General features: G+C 44.2%; 1 pseudogene; it reads left to right on the forward strand.

Moving 5' to 3' along the window:
- The first annotated feature begins 3,567 nt into the window (after positions 1 to 3,567).
- On the forward strand, positions 3,568 to 4,126 carry LOC116914059 (annotated as a pseudogene).
- The last annotated feature ends 16,354 nt before the right edge of the window (positions 4,127 to 20,480 follow it).

Below are 20,480 nucleotides of genomic sequence, written 5' to 3' on the forward strand. Positions count from 1 at the left end.
GAAGATGACAACACTCACAAGCTGCCCTCCGACCTCCATATGTGTATTATGGCGCTGAAGTAAACAACACGTGTACACACACATCAGTAAACCTTTAAAATGTAGAATATTATCACACAGCGGGGTGATAAAATACAATCTGTAGTTTTCAGGCAAAAAACTAGGCTGCACATGGAGTGAACCAGAGAGGCAAAGGTAAGAAGGAAAGAAGGACTGACTGGCACTGGAGCTTTCTTCCAGGTTAGGTGGATATTGGCTGTTGAATGAGAAACACTCCCATGGTATCGCGTGTTTGAACACTTGGTCCCCAGCTAGCATGGGCCTTGGATCCATACCTATAAGAAGTGGGTCACTGAGGTCTTGAAGCTGGGCTTGCTTCCTGTTGTTGCCCTGCTTTCTAACAGAGCATTTGATGAAGCCACCCTCTTCCTGCTTCTGCTACGAGTCCTTCCTCATCTTCAAGAACTCTAACCTCTTAAACTGTAAGCTAAAATAAATGTAAGCTGCTTCTTGTCACAACCCTATTACTGGCCCCAAGGAAATTAACTAGTATTAACACATTGGGCTTCCTGGTCTCCTCACAGATCATTCTTGAACCTGAGATATAAAACTGCAGCAACAATGCTTGTTGGTTACAAGACTGGTGAAAAACATGACTTTTGGCTAGCTCTATACCTCTCTGCTTCGCTCTGATCTGTGCCTGTTCCCCCTCTGCATCTGGTTTTGAATCTCCTGCTTCTGCTTGTTTCTCCCTGCCTTACTCCTCTGCCCGGAAGTCCCACCCTCCTCCTCTTTCTTGCCATAGCTATTGGTCTTCAGCTCTTTATTACAACCAACCATCACTAAGACAAAACCAGAAACAACTCTTGACTGCTTTAGGCAAGTGAGATAGAAGAATATTTACAAAATGGAAAAACTCTGAGATGGGCCATGGAAATGACAATACCAGAATCCTGTCCGCCGGTCTTTCTTTGCTGGTAGAGAAATAACCATTGATAGATAATACAGAGACACAATGTGAAGAAAGGTTGCCCCAACACAACTGAGTACATAGCAGATAACAGACTTAGCATTTAGCTGAGCATGGTAGCAAAGGCCTTTAATCTCAGCACTCAGGAGGCAGAGAGAGATCTCTGAGTTTGAGGATAGTGTGGTCTATATAACAAGTCCCAGGCCAATGGCAACTACACACTGAGACACTGTCAAAAAAAAAAAAAAAAAGCAGGGGCTGTACAGTAAGATGACTCAGTCTGAACAAACTTTAATTAAGCAACCTGGCCTCTCCGGGCAGGGATCACCCCCAAAGCCCTCCTAGGTCTGTGTGATCTAGCTGGAATGACACACCTTTAATCCTGTTTTGGCTTAACGGGACCTTAGTACACACCTTTATCCCAAACAAAGAAGGTAAGGTTAGTTTATAGAAGGAAGAAGCTATATTTGAAAGGGACTTGTAATTGAGGGGCAGACAAAATGACAAATCAGAGAAACATTTGACAGAATGAATCAGAGATAGGATACACACAACTCACAGGAGATCAGACAGTAGAGAGAGTAGTGCAGGAGAGAGTTCAGACACAGTTATTACTGGGACAGTTTTACAGAGACTGGTTGCAGATGCACACGGAGACAGAACAAGTCAAAGAATGAGAAGAAACAGGAAAATTAGAACAGACTGCTAGAATTGGCTTGGTGCCGAGCAGAGCACTGCAGTCAGAAGCCAAGAGAAGCCTGTTTGAATCAGTTATCTTGGAGAGGAGTTTGAGCCAAAATGGTTGGGTTGAACAAGTTCAGAAAGAACTAGAAAGGGTGAGCTTATTCAGCAGTAAGCCTCCTAGATGACAATAGAATCTGTCGAATAAAAGTTACTCTTACAATCCTGCAGGGAAAGGTGCCTGACAACCTGAGTTCCATCCCTAGGATCCTCAAGGTAGAAAGAGAGAAAAGAGGTCACACATCCTTTGATCTCTACAAGTGCACCAGGGCACTTGTGCCATAATAGTCTTCCATGACTCCCTTAAGTGTGTAGCTGTCTTAAGGGGTTGGGGGTTTAGCTCAGTGGTAGAGCACTTGCCTAGCAAGTGCAAGGCCCTGGGTTCGGTCCCCAGCTCCAAAAAAAAGAAAAAAAAGAAGTGTGTAGCTGTCTTATTAAGAGAGTCTCCATTCCTCCCATCTGCCCATGGCAAACCTCAAAAGGATCTTCTTTGTGAGTCCTAGGAACGAAAAGTTATTCTCAGCACAGGTTATTTCTAAATTGGGGTTTTTATTCTGGATATTATTTATCATAGCACACCTGTAGACAGAAGGTGAAATTGCTGTTTTTTCCTAGTAGAAGTTATTGCAGTTGGTTCTCTCCTGTGCCAGGCGACTGGAGGATTGTATTTCAGAAGTGCATCTAGGCTGCCAGTGACCTCTGTCTATTTCAAACATGATTGCCATCCACTTAAATGCAGGCTTTAGCATTTAAAACTATTTCTGCTATGTTTACCTGTGTGTGTGTGTGTGTGTGTGTGTGTGTGTGTGAAGGCAAGAGGCAAAAAGTCAGATATCTCAATCACTCTCCACCTTTGTTTATTCATTTTTGTTTTTTCAAGATAGGGTCTCACTACGTACCTCTGGTTGTCCTTGAACTCACTCTGTAGACCAGGCTGGCCTCAAAACTCATAGAGCTCCACCTGCTTCTGCCTCCTGAGTGCTCGGATTAAAGTCATGAACCACTACTCTTTGCCAGAGGTACATTTTTGTAAATATATTTTTACTGATTTTGCATGCACGCAAAAGTGGGTGCACACATCCCACTTGCGTGTGCGGAGGTAAGAGGATATCTTGGCAAAAGTGGGTTCTGCCTTTCCACATTGCATCTCTTGGGTACTGGATTCCGGCTGCCAGCCTTGGCAGTAGCATCTTCACAGCAGTGAGAGAGCTGTCAGGCCCTAGATGTACCTTTAATTCTTATTCAACTTCATAGGAAGCTCTACTTAACACTAGTAGATGTTCGTAGAAAGGTGACAGGATGAAGATGTGAGGGGCAAGTTATGGAAAGGAACAGTTTGGGTCAACAGTGAGATGGCTCGGGCAATAAAGCCACCGTTCAACCAAATTTCAACAACTGGATTTCCATCCCCAAGACCTACATGGTAAACGGGGAGTGGTGACTCCCAGAAGCTGTCCTCTGACTGCCTATGCCTACTGTGGTATGTATATGACCACAAATACAATAAATAAGTAATATTTTTAAAGAAAGTAACAGTGGAAGTTAAAAAAAAAATATCTGAACATTAAATTCCTATTTCAAATATGCCTTTAGCCTATCACACTCTCGGAAATGTCCCTTCTCTTTGAGGCTTTCCCCTCATTCCTATGATAAAGCAATACAGCACTGTTATTTGGACTGAACAAGGTTTGTGAAGGTGATATGAAAATGTAGTCTGGAGATCTTAAAGGTCCAAGAGCTTAGTAGAACCGGAGGAGGTAGTGGCTGCTCCGGGAACACCACGGGAAATGATGCCTCGAAGACCCGTGTAGGTTTCTATAAAACCTCGCTAATGTCCAGACTCAAGTACTGTATCTATGGAGCCCACCAGAAACTGTCCACTGTTCAGAGGCACCTTCTCCTCTATCCTCCCCCGAGGGGCCATTGATGTGACTGACCTCCAACCGGTGCCAGACAACCAAGAAGCTTTCTGCCATCCTGTGACCGACCAGAGTCTGATCATAGAACTTCTGGAACTCGGGGCTCACGTGCAGGGCACAGCAGCTGCGCGGTACCATTTTGAGGGCACTGGCGGGGTGCAGGGGGCTAGGGCTGTGCGCGTGCTCTCTGTGCAGCCTCTCTGTTTGGAGAACTTATCCCTGAGAGGCTGCTGTCAAGATGCCTGGTTCCTTTCTGGCAAGCGGCAGGTCGCTAAAGAGAACCAATAGGTAGCAAAGGGTGTCACACTGCGTCAGGCCTTGCTTCGGTTGCCCCAGTATCACACTGACTTTTCGCTCACCTTCAATCAGCCCCCGTGTCACAGCAGGTCTCTTGACCCTGAAAATCTGTCATGTCCACCTTGGAGCCCGGGTAACTTTGAACAGCTGGGTAGCTAGTTTGACTCGTCATGATCCCAACTCCTTTGGTCCCCAGTAAAGGTGGTTGAAACACAGACCGCGTGCTGCTGACTCAGGGGCCCAGTTCTGAGAGGGGGAGTTTCTTTCTGCTGCTTCCCTGGATGTGAACGTAAGACACCTCCTCAGCAGAAAGAAACTTGCTTTATGAAGAGAAAAAAAAAAAAAGAAAGAAAGAAAAGAAAAAAGAAAATGTGGTCTAGTGCTCAACAAATCACCAAGGAGATGGTGTAAACTCAGATGCATTCGAGCTCCAGCATCCCCTACCACCAAATGATGTTAGGCCGGCGTTAACTTCTCGCACCCTGCTTCTCCATGTGTGAACTACAGATAGCCGCCCTTTCGGAGATACAATGGGCACCCATATGTGCAACTTGTAGACTTCAATAAGTGCTTAGGCTTTTTGAGTTTCATTGCTATGGAGACACCATGACATAGGCAACTGTTATGAAGGAAAACATTTGGGGGTTGGGGATTTTCACTGGAGCCAAGCACAATGGTTTGGAAGTTCCAAAAAAAAAAAAAAAAAAAAAAAAAAAAAAAAAAAAAGAAAAACATTTCATTATCATCATGGTTTGGGAAGTTTAGTTCATTATCATCATGATGGGAAGCACGGCAGCCTGCAGGCAGACATGGAGCGAGAAAGACCCAAGAGTCTACAACTTGATCCTCAGTCAGCAGAAGACGGCATGCCACACTGAGTGGATCTTGAGTGTAGGAGACCTCAAAGCCACCCCCACAATGGCACACTCCAACAAGGCCCTATCTCCTAATAGTGCCACTCCCTACGGGCCAACCATTCAAACACATGAGTCTATGGGGACCTTAGCTATTCAAACCACCCCAGCTTATCGTAATGGGCTCAGTAGATTATTAGAGATATAATTTTTAGCTAGGTTTGATGGTGCGCATCTATAATTCTGGCACTGATAAGGCAGAGGCAGGATTGTACCAGTGAGTTTTTTAATCAATTTCACACAAGCGAGGGTGTAGGATGATGTCATTATGCAGCACGGTGCGGTCAGGATAAGGTGTGGCCTATCATTGGATGAGAAGGAAGGGTGGGCGGGGAAAAGTCTAGGAAGGAAGGAGGAGAAAAAGGAGCGGAAAGAATCAAGATGGAGACCACAGAGCAGGATGATCCAGATCCAGGTGGACTGGGTCCATTTTGTCTTGTCTAGGTGGGCCGTTCAAATCTTTATTAATTGGCAGTGAGTTTGTTGTGTGGATGTATTGTGGACTGGGAATTTAACAAGTAAATCTAATTGCTAAATTACACGTTTCTGGAACTTTGGTTTACCGGGCTAAAGGGGACAGGGTGTGGAAGAAATGGCTGAGAGGGAGTTGGAGCGTGGGGATCTGGTTTTGTTGCCTGCGTGGAGTGAGAACGCACAGGGCCCAAAGAACAAGAACAAGGTGTGTGTGTGTGTGTGTGTGTGTGTGTGTGTGTGTGTGTGTGTGTGTGTGTGTGTGTGTGTGTCAGGTGTGGTAACTACTGCCTAGGGGACCGAGCGGAGAGGGCAGCTAAAAGGGAGACAGCCCGGAGAGGGCTTGCAGACCGCGTGGCAGAGTAGCAGCCGGAGCGAGCTGATCCAGCTGGCAGGAACCGATATAAAAGATCCTTTTTAATATTACCACAACACGAGGGTCATCTGACTTAGAGGGAACCCCAAGTGAGAAATGTCTTCATTAGACTGACCTGTGGGCAGACTGTGGGGCATTTTCTTGATTAATAATTGATAAGGGAGGTCCTAGCCCTCTGAGGGGCTCTCACACATAGTTCTGAGTTGTGTAAGAAAGCAGTCTAAGGAGGCCAGGGGGAGCAAGTCCTAAGCACTGTTCCTTCATGGCCTCCGTTTCTGTTCCTGCCTCCAGGTTCCTTTCTTGAGTTCTTGCCCTGACTTCCCTCAATGATAGAATGTGATTGGAATTTGTAAGCCAAATAAACTTTTCCTTACCAAGTTGGTTTTGATCCAAATGTTACAGCTATAGAAAGCCAACTAGAATACAAATCATGAGTTTAAGACCAGTCTAGGCCACACAGGGAGATTCTGTCACAAAGAAACAAGTGGTAGGCTTACAGAACTTTGCTCTCTTGCTTGGGCAGAAATAAAAATGTGTATAATTTTTTATGAGGTCTATATTGGGATATCTACCACCAATACTGCGCTCATATGTAATCAAGATGATGACTGAAAACTGATCAAGAAGTTCTTTAAATGAAACACATTTTTTTGTTTCTGAAAGTTTAGTGTAACTTCCCCCCCCCCCGGAGCTGAGGACCGAACCCAGGGCCTTGCGCTTGCTAGGCAAGTGCTCTACCACTGAGCTAAATCCCCAACCCCTAGTGTAACTTTTCTTAAGGTAAAGACAAGTTTATTCATGGACTGCAGTGAGCACATTGCATATGATAGGAACAAAGAGCTTCCCTGCTAATGTAACGTATTCCATCCTCCCAATATGGGGACTAAAAGACTAATAGTTCTAATCTAAAAGCTGTTTAAGCCTAGTTAGGTAACTAACATATGCTTACACTTTGAATTTTCCCATGGAAAAGAAAGAAATCCTGCAATCATAGAAGAACTAAGGAGATTTTTTTTTTTTAAGGGAGAATGTAACTTCTATTTTTCAAAACCTCCTTTTTTTAAAAATTATTTATTTATATGAGCACATTGTCACTGTCTTCAGACACACCAGAAGAGGGCATCAGATCTCATTACAGATGGTTGTGAGCCACCATGTGGTTGCTGGGAATTGAACTCAGGACCTCTGGAAGAGCAGTCAGTGTCTCTCCAGCCCCCTCAAAACCTACTTTTAATGATGGTTCTTAAACGCTTTAACCTCCCTTCTGACCCACTGTCCACCAGAGGTAGTGGAAAAGGAATGATATGGGAGAAGTGGATCTGTTTAGAAATGGTTCTTTGGAGCAACTCCAATCTTTGTTGTCAGGAAATCGGCAGATCAGTCCACAGGAAAGCAGCAGCTCAAATCCACTCGTAAACACTTCACAGATACACCGGCAGTCCAGTTCAGTAGAGCAAACACGAATCAGCAGCAGTGGCACTACCGAGCAGAGATAGCCGGACCTCAGCCAAATTGGCAAGAGTCAGCAGAGGGTACCAGGGCCAACAAGCATTGAACAGCTAGCTCTAGAAGCAAGCCTAACTCAGCCTCCATCACAGCCGTGGAGTCCTATTTATACTCCCTCCAAACATCATGTGTCCTTCACGGGTCTTGCCTTACCATGTCTCTTGCCTCACCATGTGACTTGCTTCAGTATGTGAGTCTGTCTCAGCTAACATGACTCTGACAATTAGCCAGAATTCACAGAAGCAGCAAGAAGCCACTGAATATCACCAGGAGTTTTTTGGTGCATTTCTCTCTGTGGAGTCCCAAAACAAATAGAGCTCAACTACACAATGTAAGGTGGACCAATATATGCATGCCATGAGCAAAGCATCCTTCGTCACCTGTCCTTTCACACGCTGGATTTAGCCGAACATACTTTCTCCTGTGTCTGCTTCAGCTAAATGGTCCTTCATGTGTTTGCCACAGCAAAACACCATCTGACACAACTGACTTTCCAAAGAACCCTTAAGTTTCCACCTCAGGAGAAGAAAGAAGCGAGTTTAAGATGGCTGATTATGACATAAAAAAAAGAAAAGAAAAAAAAAAAAAAAAAATCCTATTCCTGAGTGGGGCAGGAGCATGATGGCACATGAGTGTAATCTCAGCTCTTCAGGAACTGAGGCGGGCCACTCTCCTTTAATCCCAGCACCAAGGGCAGGGTGCAGAAGTAAATAAATCTCTGGGTTCAAGGCCAGCCTGGTCTACAAAGTGAGTTCCAGGACAGCCAAGTCTACACAGAGAAAACCTGTCTCGTAAAAAAACAAATGAACAAACAACGAGGCAAGAAGATTAGGCATCTTGGTCAATTTCAGGTACATGTTAAGGTCAAGGCTAGTCTGGGTTATATAAGACCTTGGAGAAGGAAGAGGAGGAGAAGATGGAGAACGAGGAGGCCTCTTGCCTAAGGGGCTCTTTAGACTTCTGTCTGGAGGGAGAAAGCAATAAATGAAGTTGGCGTCTAGGGTCTGTACATGGTGTCGGCCTTGGTGCTGACACAGACCAGTACCTCTTTTCCTCTCTTAAAGCAAAAACAAGCAAAACGTCTGGAGAAGTAACAAGAGTCAGGAGGAGGGTTGGGGATTTAGCTCAGTGGTAGAGCTCTTGCCTAGCAAGCGCAAGGCCCTGGGTTCGGTCCTCAGCTCCGGAAAAAAAAAGAAACAAAAAGAGTCAGGAGCATTGGGAGAGTGTCTCAGCGTTTGAAGATGATGCTGATTCTACTGTCTGCTAACCCTGTGGCTGTCTGCCTGTTCTGAAGGCCACAGCGGAGTTCCAGAGGCTGCATAATTTATAAAGAATGGAAATGAATTGTAGTAGCTGTGGGTCTTTCTATGCCTGCCCCAGTTCCCGGATAATGACACGGAGGTTTATATCTATTCACAGTGCTTTTGGCCTTCACGCAGCCTTGATCCCCGACTAGCTCTTCTCTTACATTTTCCTACTTAGTCTCACCTAAGCTCTGCTGCCTGGTTACATCTCAGTATCATTCCACTTAACTTCCGCATCTCCAAGGCGAATCTCCCTCACCCGACTCCTTCCCAGAATTCCTTGCTCTGACTGATGCTCTGCCTTCTATTGCACCATTGCTATAGGACATAGGCTTTAACCAATCAGGAGATGCTTTAGGCAGGCAAGGAAGGGGCAGAGACGCGGTACATATAAACAATATCCCTACATGTCAGCTCATTCTAGATTTGGGGAAGTTCATCGAGGTGTCAAGTGGGAAGAGCCTTCTTGCCTCAGTATGGGCAGCAGCACACTGCTAAAGAGCAGAAACCCGAAAGGTGACCACACTCCTAGATAAAGGACTCTTAACTGCCAAAGGGACACTAATTCATCTAATCAATATGTAAGGGGGGAACCCCATTGATATAAACTCTAACTTACTTCTCTCAGTGTGGTCACAATAACAGTACAATTTGACCTTGTGTGATTCTCTCTCTCTCTCTCTCTCTTTCTCTCTCTCTCTCTCTCTAACACACACACACACACACACACACACACACACACACACACACACATCGAGTCTTCTGTAGCTAACCTGGACTTTTGAACTCACTATATAGCACTGAGTTCCGATTGTTCTGCCTCTGTTTCCTGAACTGACAAACATGGTGGCCGTGAGTTCTAAAGGAATGGAAAAACGCTACAACTCTGACTCTTTTGGAGCCTGAGTTTCTTCAGTAAAATGAAAGAATTATACATTCTATGTTCCTTGAGAGAAAGCTTTTGTTTTTGTCTATTCTGATCTGTGCAAGCCAATCCCAGCACCTTGACCACTTCCTTCACTCCCCTAGCTTATTGCTAATATCCTTTCCTTTCCTTCTTTATGGCTTTACTATTCTTAAAGAGTTGTTTACATTCACTTTATGTGAAGGAGTGTTTTGTGTTGTGGGATTTCTAGAAGAAGATGACTCAAACACAGGTTTAAGCCAACAGAAGTCTTTATTAGCCTTTGGTCAACACTGGGTGTTCAGGATCCCACTACAACATTGAGCCTTTCTCGGGATGAACTTTGAAGCACAAAGACATGTTCTAGGTTGACAAGAACCATTAGCCAGAAGGGAAACTACAGAAGTTAAAAAGCGAGGTTAGTACATTTAGAGACTCTCTTAGAACTATGAACTTCGATGGATGAGGACTTTGCTTTTGTTTTCACAGGTGCTACTGTCTCCATGCTGAGTTGTACAGCCTGCATGGTACTTCCAGCATGGAGTCAGTTGTGCTAAAGTTTGGGGGCTTATTAAGATCTGGAGCCCTGTTATATTTTGCCTGCATATATGGAGGTATACTGTGTCCATGCCTGGTGCCTGTGGAGGTCAGAAAAAATATTGGAGTTACGGATGGTTATACATGTGGTAGTTTGAGTAAAAATGGGCCAATAGGCCCATAGGGAGTGGAATTATTAGGAGATATGGCCTAGTTGGAGTGGGTGTGGCCTTGTTAAAGTAGGTGTGGCCTTGTTAGAGGAAGTGTGTCACTATGGGGGGGTGGGCTTTGAGGTGTCAGAAGCTCAAGCCATGCCTAGTGTGGCATTCCCTTCTCCTGCCTGAAGATCAAAATGTAGAACTCTCAGCTCTTTTGTTACAGGATATTTGATCACAGTATGAACACTGAGATTGTATTATTTACTTTAAAAAAAAAAACCTGTTTCTAGTTGCGGGGTGGCTCAGCCTTAGCACATACCATTAATCCTTCTGGCTGGAATACAGACTCGCCCTTAGTACACACCTTCAATTCCAAACAATGAAGGTAAAGTTAGTTCGTAGAAGGAAGCACCCATGTATGAAAGTGATATTTAATTGAATGGCAGAAAAGTGACAAATCAGATAAAGACTTGACAGAATCAGACATGCTCAACTCTCGTGAGAACAGAGGGAAGAAAGGTGACTTAGAGAAAGCAGTGCAGAGCAGGAGAGGAGGCAGTTTTACTGGGACACTTACAGAGAGACAGGTTGCAAAGAGAGAAGAAGCTGGGCACAGGTGAAGACGAATGAGCCAGAGAGTGAGAAGGAACCAAAAAGTTAGAACAAATTGATGGAGTTAGAGATCAAGCAGAGACAGTCAGGAGAGGGGAGAGAGAAGTGAAATTGAGTCAGAACAGCTGAGGTAAATCAGTAACAGCCAGAGCTCAGAAGAACAAGAAGGGGCGAGCTTACTCAGCAGCAAGTCTCGGAGGTAGAAAACCTTCTGAGCATGGATGATCTTGAACGGAGGCCAGAAGTTTCCATGACTGGCCCTAGGTTACAAATGGAGGCAGGAAGCCTTCAAGACAACAATTACTACAGGAAAATAAAAGTTAACTGCTACACTCCTTCTCCAGCAACATGTCTCCCTGCCTGCTGCTGTGTTTTCCTGCCATGCTTGATAATGGACTGAGTGAACTATAAGGCAGCTCCAATTAAAAGTCTTCATTTATAAGACTTGCATTGGTCATGGCATCTCTTCACAGCAGTAAAGCCCCAGCTAAGACAGAAGTTGGTACCAGGGACTGGAATATTTCTGTGATAGGCCTGACTGTGCCTTTTTTTGGAGGAATATGGAACATTGTGGCATTGGCCTAGAAAAGCAATTGGTCGTTGTAAGCAGGGCTTAATGGGGATAGAAGCATGGACAACAGTGGTGCTGAGAGTGATTTGAGCTGTGGGGCCCAGCTCAGGAGGTTTCTGAGGAAAAACAGGAGTATGTGGTCTAGACATCATTCTCATGGTATTTTGGTGAAGAATGTGGCTACATTCTGCCCTTTTCCAAAAAATCTGCCTGAGAGTAAATTGAATAGTTATATATTGACAGTTTTGGCAGAGGAAATCTCCAGACAGCCTAGTACTGTGTTGTTTGGTTTTAAATGGCCATGTTTATGTAGATTTAAAATAGAAGGAGCAAGCTAATCAAGGGAAAATACAAAATGTACAGTTAGAGGTGAAAGGAAGCATCAGGAAGTATAAACAAATGAGAGAAAAGTCTGATGCTAAGAGGAATGAGGAAAGTGGTAACCTCAGAAATAGACTACACCCTGCTAAGCTTCCGATTTAGAAAAAGTGTACATTTTTAATCCCAGAAATGCCAGAGGCAGAAGCAGGCAGATCTCTGAGTTTGAGGCCAGCCTGGTCTACAGAGCAAATCCAGGACAGCCAAGTTCAGACAGTGAAGGAAAACATCAAATCCAGAAGTCTGACAAAAATGTATTAGAATGAAGGAAGCCATACTCCAGCCCCAGCAAGCGGCAGAGCTTTGCAGAGTTGTGCCAGGAAGTGTCATGAATCCCAAAGACCACCAAGGAGCAGTTTCCAATGTGGCCACACTAAAGTCTCTTTATTACAAACTCTACTTGGACTTACTCACCTCTAGCCCACAGGACAGTTTGGTGAAGCAGAACCAAATTCTCATCGAAGACAAGGTTTCATAGGAAAGTGGGAGCAAGTGAGGGGGTATTCAACCTGGCATTATCTAACTGAATGTCTATTGTAAGCTGACAGATGGGTGCTCTGAAGTAAGACCATATACAATCACAAAGGCTCTGAAAGGAGAGCTGAAACGATCAGACTAACCTTTGATTAACTGTTGCTAGGAAGTAGCTAGGGAATAACCCTGGCCGCGGATGAGCTGTGGGGTCCTTCCTGGTGCTACTAGGGTCCAACTTGGGTTCAGCGTCGGTTCAGATTTTTTTTTTTTTATTTCTTTTTCTTTTAAGATGGAGGCTGGTTCCAAGATGGAGTAGGTTTGGCCTCTCAGTAGCTTTGGCCACATGGTTCTGGCTTTAGAGTCAAGAATATAAAAAAAGAATGTTATGGAGTCTCCCTCCATGACTAAGGAAAGTCACTGAGCCCAGGCATGTGACAGGGATGTGCCTGCATGGAGTCCTGCAGAGGCCATTGCACGAGGCTGTGAAGGTGAAGCCTGTGTTACCTTGGAGACCCCAAAATGTTAGAGATGCCAGGGCTGTGGGATACCTGCCAAGGAAAGCTACTAATAGGGCATGGAAGCAAGAGAGAGAAGTCTTCTCCAAGAGAGAGAAGTCGGATGCAGTGAACAAAACTGAAAGGAGTTGGCAATCTGACGAGTACTTTGACATCAAACACAGAAATGCAGTTTGAAATTTGCCCCGTTGGGTCTTGTTTCTGTCCAACATTTCGTCATTATGCCCCCTTTCTTCCCTTTTGGAACAGCAATATATATCCTATGCCATTATATGTTGGAAATGTGTGATCTGCTTCTTTAATTTTGAATTTATAAATGATTACAATTAAGAGATTACCAAGAAGAGACTTTTTGAACTTTTAAACAGTGTTGATACTGTGATAGGCTATAGGGGATTTTGAAGTTGGACTATGACATGATTACAAGGGTCAGGGTGTGGAACATGGTAGTTTTAATGAAAATGGCCCTATAGTCTCATAGGGAGTAGCACTATGAAGAGGTGTGTCCTTGTTGGACAAAATATGTCATTGGGGGTGGGCTTTGAGGTCTCAGAAGCTCAAGCCAGTCCCAGTGGCTCACTGTCTCTTCTTGCTGCCTGCAGATCCAGATGCAGAACTCTTAGCTCCTTCTCCATCCAGCACCGTGTCTGCCTGCATGCTGCCATGCTTCAGGCCATGACAATAACCTCTGAACTGTAAGCCAGCCCCAATTATATATTTTCCTTTATAAGAGTTACCATGGTCATGGTCTCTTCAGAGCAATAAACCCCTAACTAAGACATATGTCAATGCTGGAAACCAAACCCAGGGCCTATGCAAAGTTCAATAAATGCTCATTACTGTTGAGCCGTTTCTCCAGCCTCCCATAATATGTTTGTAAAAGACAATATTATATTAGACTATTTTAGAGATCATTTTAATCGATCGAATTTTATGAGCTTAGAAAATAATAAACTCGGGTTGGGGATTTAGCTCAGTGGTAGAGCGCTTGCCTAGGAAGCACAAGGCCCTGGGTTCGGTCCCCAGCTCCGAAAGAAAAAAAAAAAAAAAAAGAAAGAAAATAATAAACTGGGGCAGGGAGGTGGAAGTGGGTGGGTGAGCATCCTCATGGAGGCAGGAGGTGGGGGGATGGGATGGGGGTTTCTGGAGGGGAAACCAGGAAAGGGGATAACATTTGAAATGTAAATAAATAAAATACACAAGTAAAAAGAAAGAAAAACAATAATAAACTGAGGTGAGGTTTGGGACATTGCTATCATCCTAGCACCCAGGAGGTAGAGGTGAGAGGATCAGTATCTCAAGGTCGGCCTCAGCTGCACAGAGAGGTCAACCTAGGCTATGTGACACCTGGTTTCAAAAACCCCCAAATAAGAACAATGATGATGACAACTACACAGGACATGAGACCATGCCTGCAGTCCCACCACTTGAATAGCAGAGGCAGGAGGGTCACAGCCATCTGAAGCTCAGCATGACTTACACAGGGAGTTCTAGGCCATCCAGGGCTATATAGTGACACCATGTCTCAAAAGACCAAACAAATGAGGATAGTAATAATTAATGATATAAAAACAGTTCTTTCAAGGATAAACTGTAAGCCAATATAGTACTCAATTTTCCATTGCTGTGACAAACTATCCGAAACAAACCAACTTACATAGAGGGAAGGATTTGTCTTGGTTTGTAGTTTCAGAGGCTCCAGTTGGCGATCGGCTGACTGCGATGCCTAAAGCCTGTAGTAAAGCAAACACCTTGAGTAGAGAGCCTGGTGGAGGGAAGTTGTTCACTTCCTGACACTGAGAGTAGAGAGAGGAAGAGGTCAAGGCCACACAGTCCCTTTCAAGGACCCTAACTTACTCTAAGTAGGTCCTACCTTTGATAGATTCCACCACCTCTCAATAGTGCCCCAGGTCATAGGCCAGGTTTTATCTTGTGTACTTTTGGGGACACCTAAGGTATAAGGCATAACACCCTCCTAATCTTCCCTTATATTGTAAACTACTGATCATTGAATATCTGCATTGGATATCTTCTCTAAGATAAAAAGGCTAAAATTAAGCATGCCCAACAGTCTCGAATAATCCCATTTCTGTCCCAAAATTCTTTTCCTACATTCCAAACTATAACCTCAATGACTTCCAGAAAAAAAAATAAACACAAAAGAGAGATGCGTACAAGAAAACCCAAAAACAGGGTTGGGGATTTGGCTCAGTGGTAGAGCGCTTGCCTAGCAAGCGCAAGGCCCTGGGTTTGGTCCCCAGCTCTGAAAAAAAGAAAAAAAAAAAAAAAAAACCACAACAGAAAATGCAACCGATAAAGCTGGCATTCACACAGACTCCTGTAATATTTCCTGAAAATGTTTATGTTCCTACCAATTAAAGTAAAAAAGAGAGACTTCCCAGGGGTCATCCACCTTGTGGTGCCTTGAATAAGTATGGCTTCCTGTTGTGGTTTGCCCTGGAGTCATCTGTATTTTGATGCTAATTCCACTGCCCCAAGGACAGCTGCCTAGTTAGTATTCAGGAATCAGGTGACTTCACCAGGACCTTCTCCCATTGAATTTGTAAAGTACAGGTGAGGGGCAGGTATAGGATAGAAGGAGGCCTGTCATTGGAGGAGAAGGAAGGATGGGCGGGAGAGAAGTTTGAAGGAAGAGGAGGAGAGAGGAGGGAGAAGGGAGAAGCAGCGGCAGGACCATGTTAAGATTCAGCTCTGTGTATTTACAGGTTGTTATCAATGTTATTTTTTTTTTCTTTTCTTTTTTTCCGGAGCTGGGGACCGAACCCAGGGCCTTGCGCTTGCTAGGCAAGTGCCCTACCACTGAGCTAAATCCCCAACCCCGTTATCAATGTTCTTTTTTTTTTTTTTTTTTTTTTTTTTGGTTCTTTTTTTTTTTTTTTTTTTTTATCAATGTTCTTTTTTTTTTTTTTTTTTTTGGTTCTTTTTTTCGGAGCTGGGACCAACCCAGGGCCTTGGCGCTTCCTAGGCAAGCGCTACCACTGAGCTAAATCCCCAACCCCAATCAATGTTCTTAAGGGATGGATGGTACTGGGCTTTGTATGATTAAGTGGGCAATTATATCTTATCAATTGGGTCAAAGATTTATTGTGCTGTGTGTTCTTTTATGTGACAGTTTGAGTGTGTGGTGGCAGGAGACACTGGGCCGCCACGGAATTGGGATGTGTTTCCACCAAGATATCTTGGGGCACTGTAGTGCAGAACTAGTGGGATAAAAGACAATACATTTTTATTTTCTATATTTTTACAACGACAGCTTCCATAGACACATGTGTTTGAATGTTCGGCCATAAGAAGTGGCACTATTAAGAGGTGTGGCCTTGATGGAGGAAGTGTGTCTCTGTGGAGGCTGACTTTGAGGTCTATGTCTTCAAACTATGCCCAGTGCGGCACAGGGTCTTCTGCTCCCTTCAGATCAAGATGTAGCACTCTCAGCCGCCATGCTTCTGGACATGATGATAATGGACTGTAAGCCAGCCCCAATTAAATGTTTTCTTTACAAGGATTGGCATGGTCATGTTGTCTCTTCACGGCAACGAGAACCCTACCCCTACATTTATACAGCCTCCCCATCATCTACATCCCTGAAGAGTGCATATTGACAATAAAAGTTCCTTGTACATCAGCCTCAAGACTTTCCAAGAATTCAAAATTCTTACCATCTAGATATATCATTGTATCTTACTGTTGTCTGTCTGCCTCTCTCTCTCTCTCTCTCTATCTCTCTCTCTCTCTCTCTCTCTCTCTCACACACACACACACACACACACACACATTTTTATTTGTTTGTCTTTTGTTTTTAAAGACAGGGCTTCTCTGGGTTACATTCCTGGCTATTCAGAAGTTCACTTTGTAGACCAAGTTGGCCTCAAATCCAGATATCCACCTCACTCTGCCTCGTGAGTTCGAGGATTAAAGGTATGTGCCACAATGCCCAGCTATTGTTGTTTTCCATATAAATGATACATAAAGCAGTATTGGTTTTCCCGTATACCACTCCAAAGGAACTGCACTGCTCATTTTCATTCTAAGACTAGGCCGTGGCTCAGGTGTGGTGTATCTCTCCAGGTTTGTGCTATGGAGGTCTTGTTCACTGGTGACACTATTGAGAGGAGGAGGAACCTCCGTGAGGTGAGGCCTGGTGGTAGGTCCTAGGATAACTGGGAAGTACCAACTGGAGGATTGGGGGTTCCAACCTAACAGGGGGCATGGAGGTCTTTGTGCTCACAGACATGCACTAGGGGAACCTGTAAATAAAGTACACAGAATCATTCCGTCCCTCCAAGGGAAGTATTACAAAGCCTTATTTCTGCCCAGAAGTCTGGAGAAGGCCTGCTTTCTAGGCTGGTGACCTTTGTGCAATCTATGTGGCTGAAGATTTTCAGGCACAGCACCTTGCTCCACTTCCAGTCTCATAAACCCGTTTCTCTCAGTCAGTTTGTAGAACTTTCCTTTATGGACATTACCAAGAGTTTTGGTAGTCGTGTCCGATCCATATTTAACTTACGTTGTTCCTTAAGGAGATTTATGCATCCTTCATTATAGCAGGATTGTATCATCACCAGAATAGTTTTCACCAAATTGTGCTATGCTTAAATATGTCCAAAAGAAGCCATTCTGGGTCAGACTCCTGCAGTTTGAACCAACACACCAGGAACTGAGTCCAGTTGTGCTGAACAGCCTTCCTCCTGTCTCCCGAGTATTGTCTCTCTGCTGCCTCTGAAGGCTGAAGAGGACCCCACACCACCTCCCACCCAAGTCTCTCTCTGGCTTCCTGTTTTAGTGTGGCTCCTTCCTTAAGCCCATACTTCATCGTCCACTCTGGACACTGTTAAAGTCCACAGCACTTTCGACCTTTCAGCCAGTGAGCTTCCCTTATACAATTAGCTGCCGCAGAGATTTCATAGACGGGACATTAGCGGGCATGGAAGAGAGTAAAGAAGAGATTCTGGAAAGAGCTGATGATGTTTAGGAAAATAAAATTGTCCCAGAAAAGAAATAAGCATCCTCATTTTGCTCTTGATGGGTAGTGTCCTGATTGGTTTTATTCGTGTGTTTGTTTTTGTTTGCCAAGCCAATACAAGCTAGAGATATCTGAGAAGAAGCTCAGTTAAGGAAAAGTCACCATCAGACTGGCCTGTAGGAGCTCGCTCGCTCTTTCTTTCTTTCTTTCTTTCTTCCTTTCTTCTTTCTTTCTTCCTTTCTTCCTTTCTTCCTTTCTTCCCTTTCCTTTCTTTTTTAAGATTTATTTATTTAATGTATGTGAGTACACTGTCATTGTCTTCAGACACACCAGAAGAGGGCATCATATCTCATTACAGATGGTTGTGAGCCACCATGTGCTTGCTGGGAATTGAACTCAGAACCTCTGGAAGAGCAGTCAGTGCTCTTAACCCCTAGCCACCCCTCCAGCATGACACATTCTTGATTATGATTGATGTGGGAATGCCCAGCCCATTGTGGGTAGTGCCACCACCCATGGGCAGGGATGCTATTTAAAACGAATTCTGAGCAAGCCAGGGTATCTGCTTCAGTTACACATTACTGCCCTGACTTCCCCCAGTAATGGCGAAACAAACCCACTCCTCCCTGAATTGCTTTTGGCCGCAGCTATCAGTTTCTATGTATCATAGCAATAGGAAACTGAAATAGATAAGCAAAAAGAGCTTAAGAAGAAACACATGTAGAAACAAGTAGGATGGTATTACTGGAGTGCTGCACCACGGCAGCCTGCTGCTTCTGAAAGGTCAGCAAGAAATCAGATCTGAGGACACACTCATTGGGAAGCGACATTCGCCACACCCAGCACCGGAGGGAAGGCAGGAAGAGGAAAGCTTTATGGATGCCTTTATTGATTATGTGGTGACAAAAAATAAGTGGGTCTGTGAGAACTGCTGGCGAGAAACCGCATCTGCCGTTAGGAACCCATCCTACACTTTTCTCTTCCGTGCTAGCCTGAGACTTTTGCCAAGGATTGGGATTACCACCTCAAGTCATCATGTTTTAGATGTGGCATAATGATTCTAATACTTATTTGTTGTTATTAATACAAAGTAGATTTTTTTTTTATTGTTGCTTTCTCAAGACAAGGTTCTCTGTGTAACCCTGGCTCGTTCTGTAGATCAGACTGGCCTCAGACTAACAGAGATCTGCCTGCCTCTGCCTCCCAAGTGTTGAGATTAAAGGCATACACCACCACTCCCCCACTAGAATTTTTATATATTTTTTTAGATTTATCTATTTTATTTCACGTGAATGGGTGGTTTACCTGTATGTGCATCTATGTAGCATGTGCATGGCTGGTTCCGATGAAGAAAACAGAATGTTAGATCTCCCAAAACTGGAGTTACAGGTGATTGTAAGGTATCATGTGGGTATGGAATTCAACCTGGGTCCTCTGCAAGAGCAGCCGGTGACCTTAACCACCGAGACATCTCTCCAAACACCGGAGACAGTGTCAAATTTTTATGCAGAGTTGTGTTGTCAATTCATTCTTCCGGTATTGAAACTCTATGCTATTTTAGATGCATGAGTGCTAAAGATAGAAAGAGTAAATAACATATCTGTGACTCGTCACATCATGGAACTTATTAGACTAGAACACTCCAAAAAAACCACAAAATTCACCAGGGGACAGGTAGGCAGCTTTGTGGAAGAATATTCGCCTGTGCGAAACCCTTGGTTCAATCTCTAGCAGTACACGCAAAGATGACTCTGAGTCTGTTGCTAGCCTGAGTGACCCCCTGGCTATGGTTTTAAGGCCATGCCTCAAAGACAAGAAAAATGGGAGACTGGTAAGATGGCTCAACAGATAAAGGGCGGGCTGATCCAGCCTGTCCTGCTGACTTTGATTTCCAGGACCTGCATGAAATTTGAAGGAAAAAAAAAGTTCTTCAAAGTTGTCCTCTGACCTCCACACACATGCGGCAGAATTTCTGCTAACACATACGTCATGCACATATACAATAATAATTTCAAAAATTTAAAGAATCCCTGGCGGAGAAAGCCTCGTTGAGTTAAACACCTACTGCTCAGGAATGGCTACATGAGTTTAGAGCCCTAGAACCCACATACCTGTAACTCCAGTGTCACGGGAACAAAATGATAAGATCCCAGAAGCTCATTGGCCGGCTCACCTAGCCAACCTGAGTTTCAGGTTCAGTGAAAGCCTCTATCTCAAAAAATAAAGCCAGAGAACAATGGAGAAAAGACACTTGATGTCTACCTCTGGTCTCTACATTCACAAGTATATCACAGAACACACAAAGAATTGCCAAAATGGCGGCTGGAGCCGCTGGCTCAGTGGTTAAGAGCACTGACTGCTCTTCCAGAGGTTCAGTCCTCAGCAACCACGTGGTGGCTCACAACCATCTGTAATGGGATCTAATGCCCTCTTCTGCTATATCTGTGTACTCGTATACATAAAATAAATAAATCTTTTAAAAGAATGAATCACCAAAATCAATAAAATAATGGCAGATGAATGGCAGATGGTAAGGACTTAATAAATTGGCCTCTCTTATGGGGAGACCTGGGGTTCGAATGATGACAGCATAGTTAAGAGCATGTACTAACTACTCTTGCAGAGGACCAAGTTTGGTTCTCAGCATCCATGTTGGGTGACCCACAAATGCCTATTACTATAGCTTCAGAAGATTCAACACCCTCTTCTAGACTCTACAGGCACCTGTACACACACACACACACACACACACACACACACACACACACACACACACACACATCAATTAAAGTTTAAAAAGCCAAGCCACCCAAGTGGTTCAGAGAGAGAAAATGTCTTGGTTATTGAGTTTT

Source organism: Rattus rattus, chromosome 12, assembly GCF_011064425.1.
Source record: "Rattus rattus isolate New Zealand chromosome 12, Rrattus_CSIRO_v1, whole genome shotgun sequence".
In the NCBI taxonomy this organism is placed as follows: domain Eukaryota; kingdom Metazoa; phylum Chordata; class Mammalia; order Rodentia; family Muridae; genus Rattus; species Rattus rattus.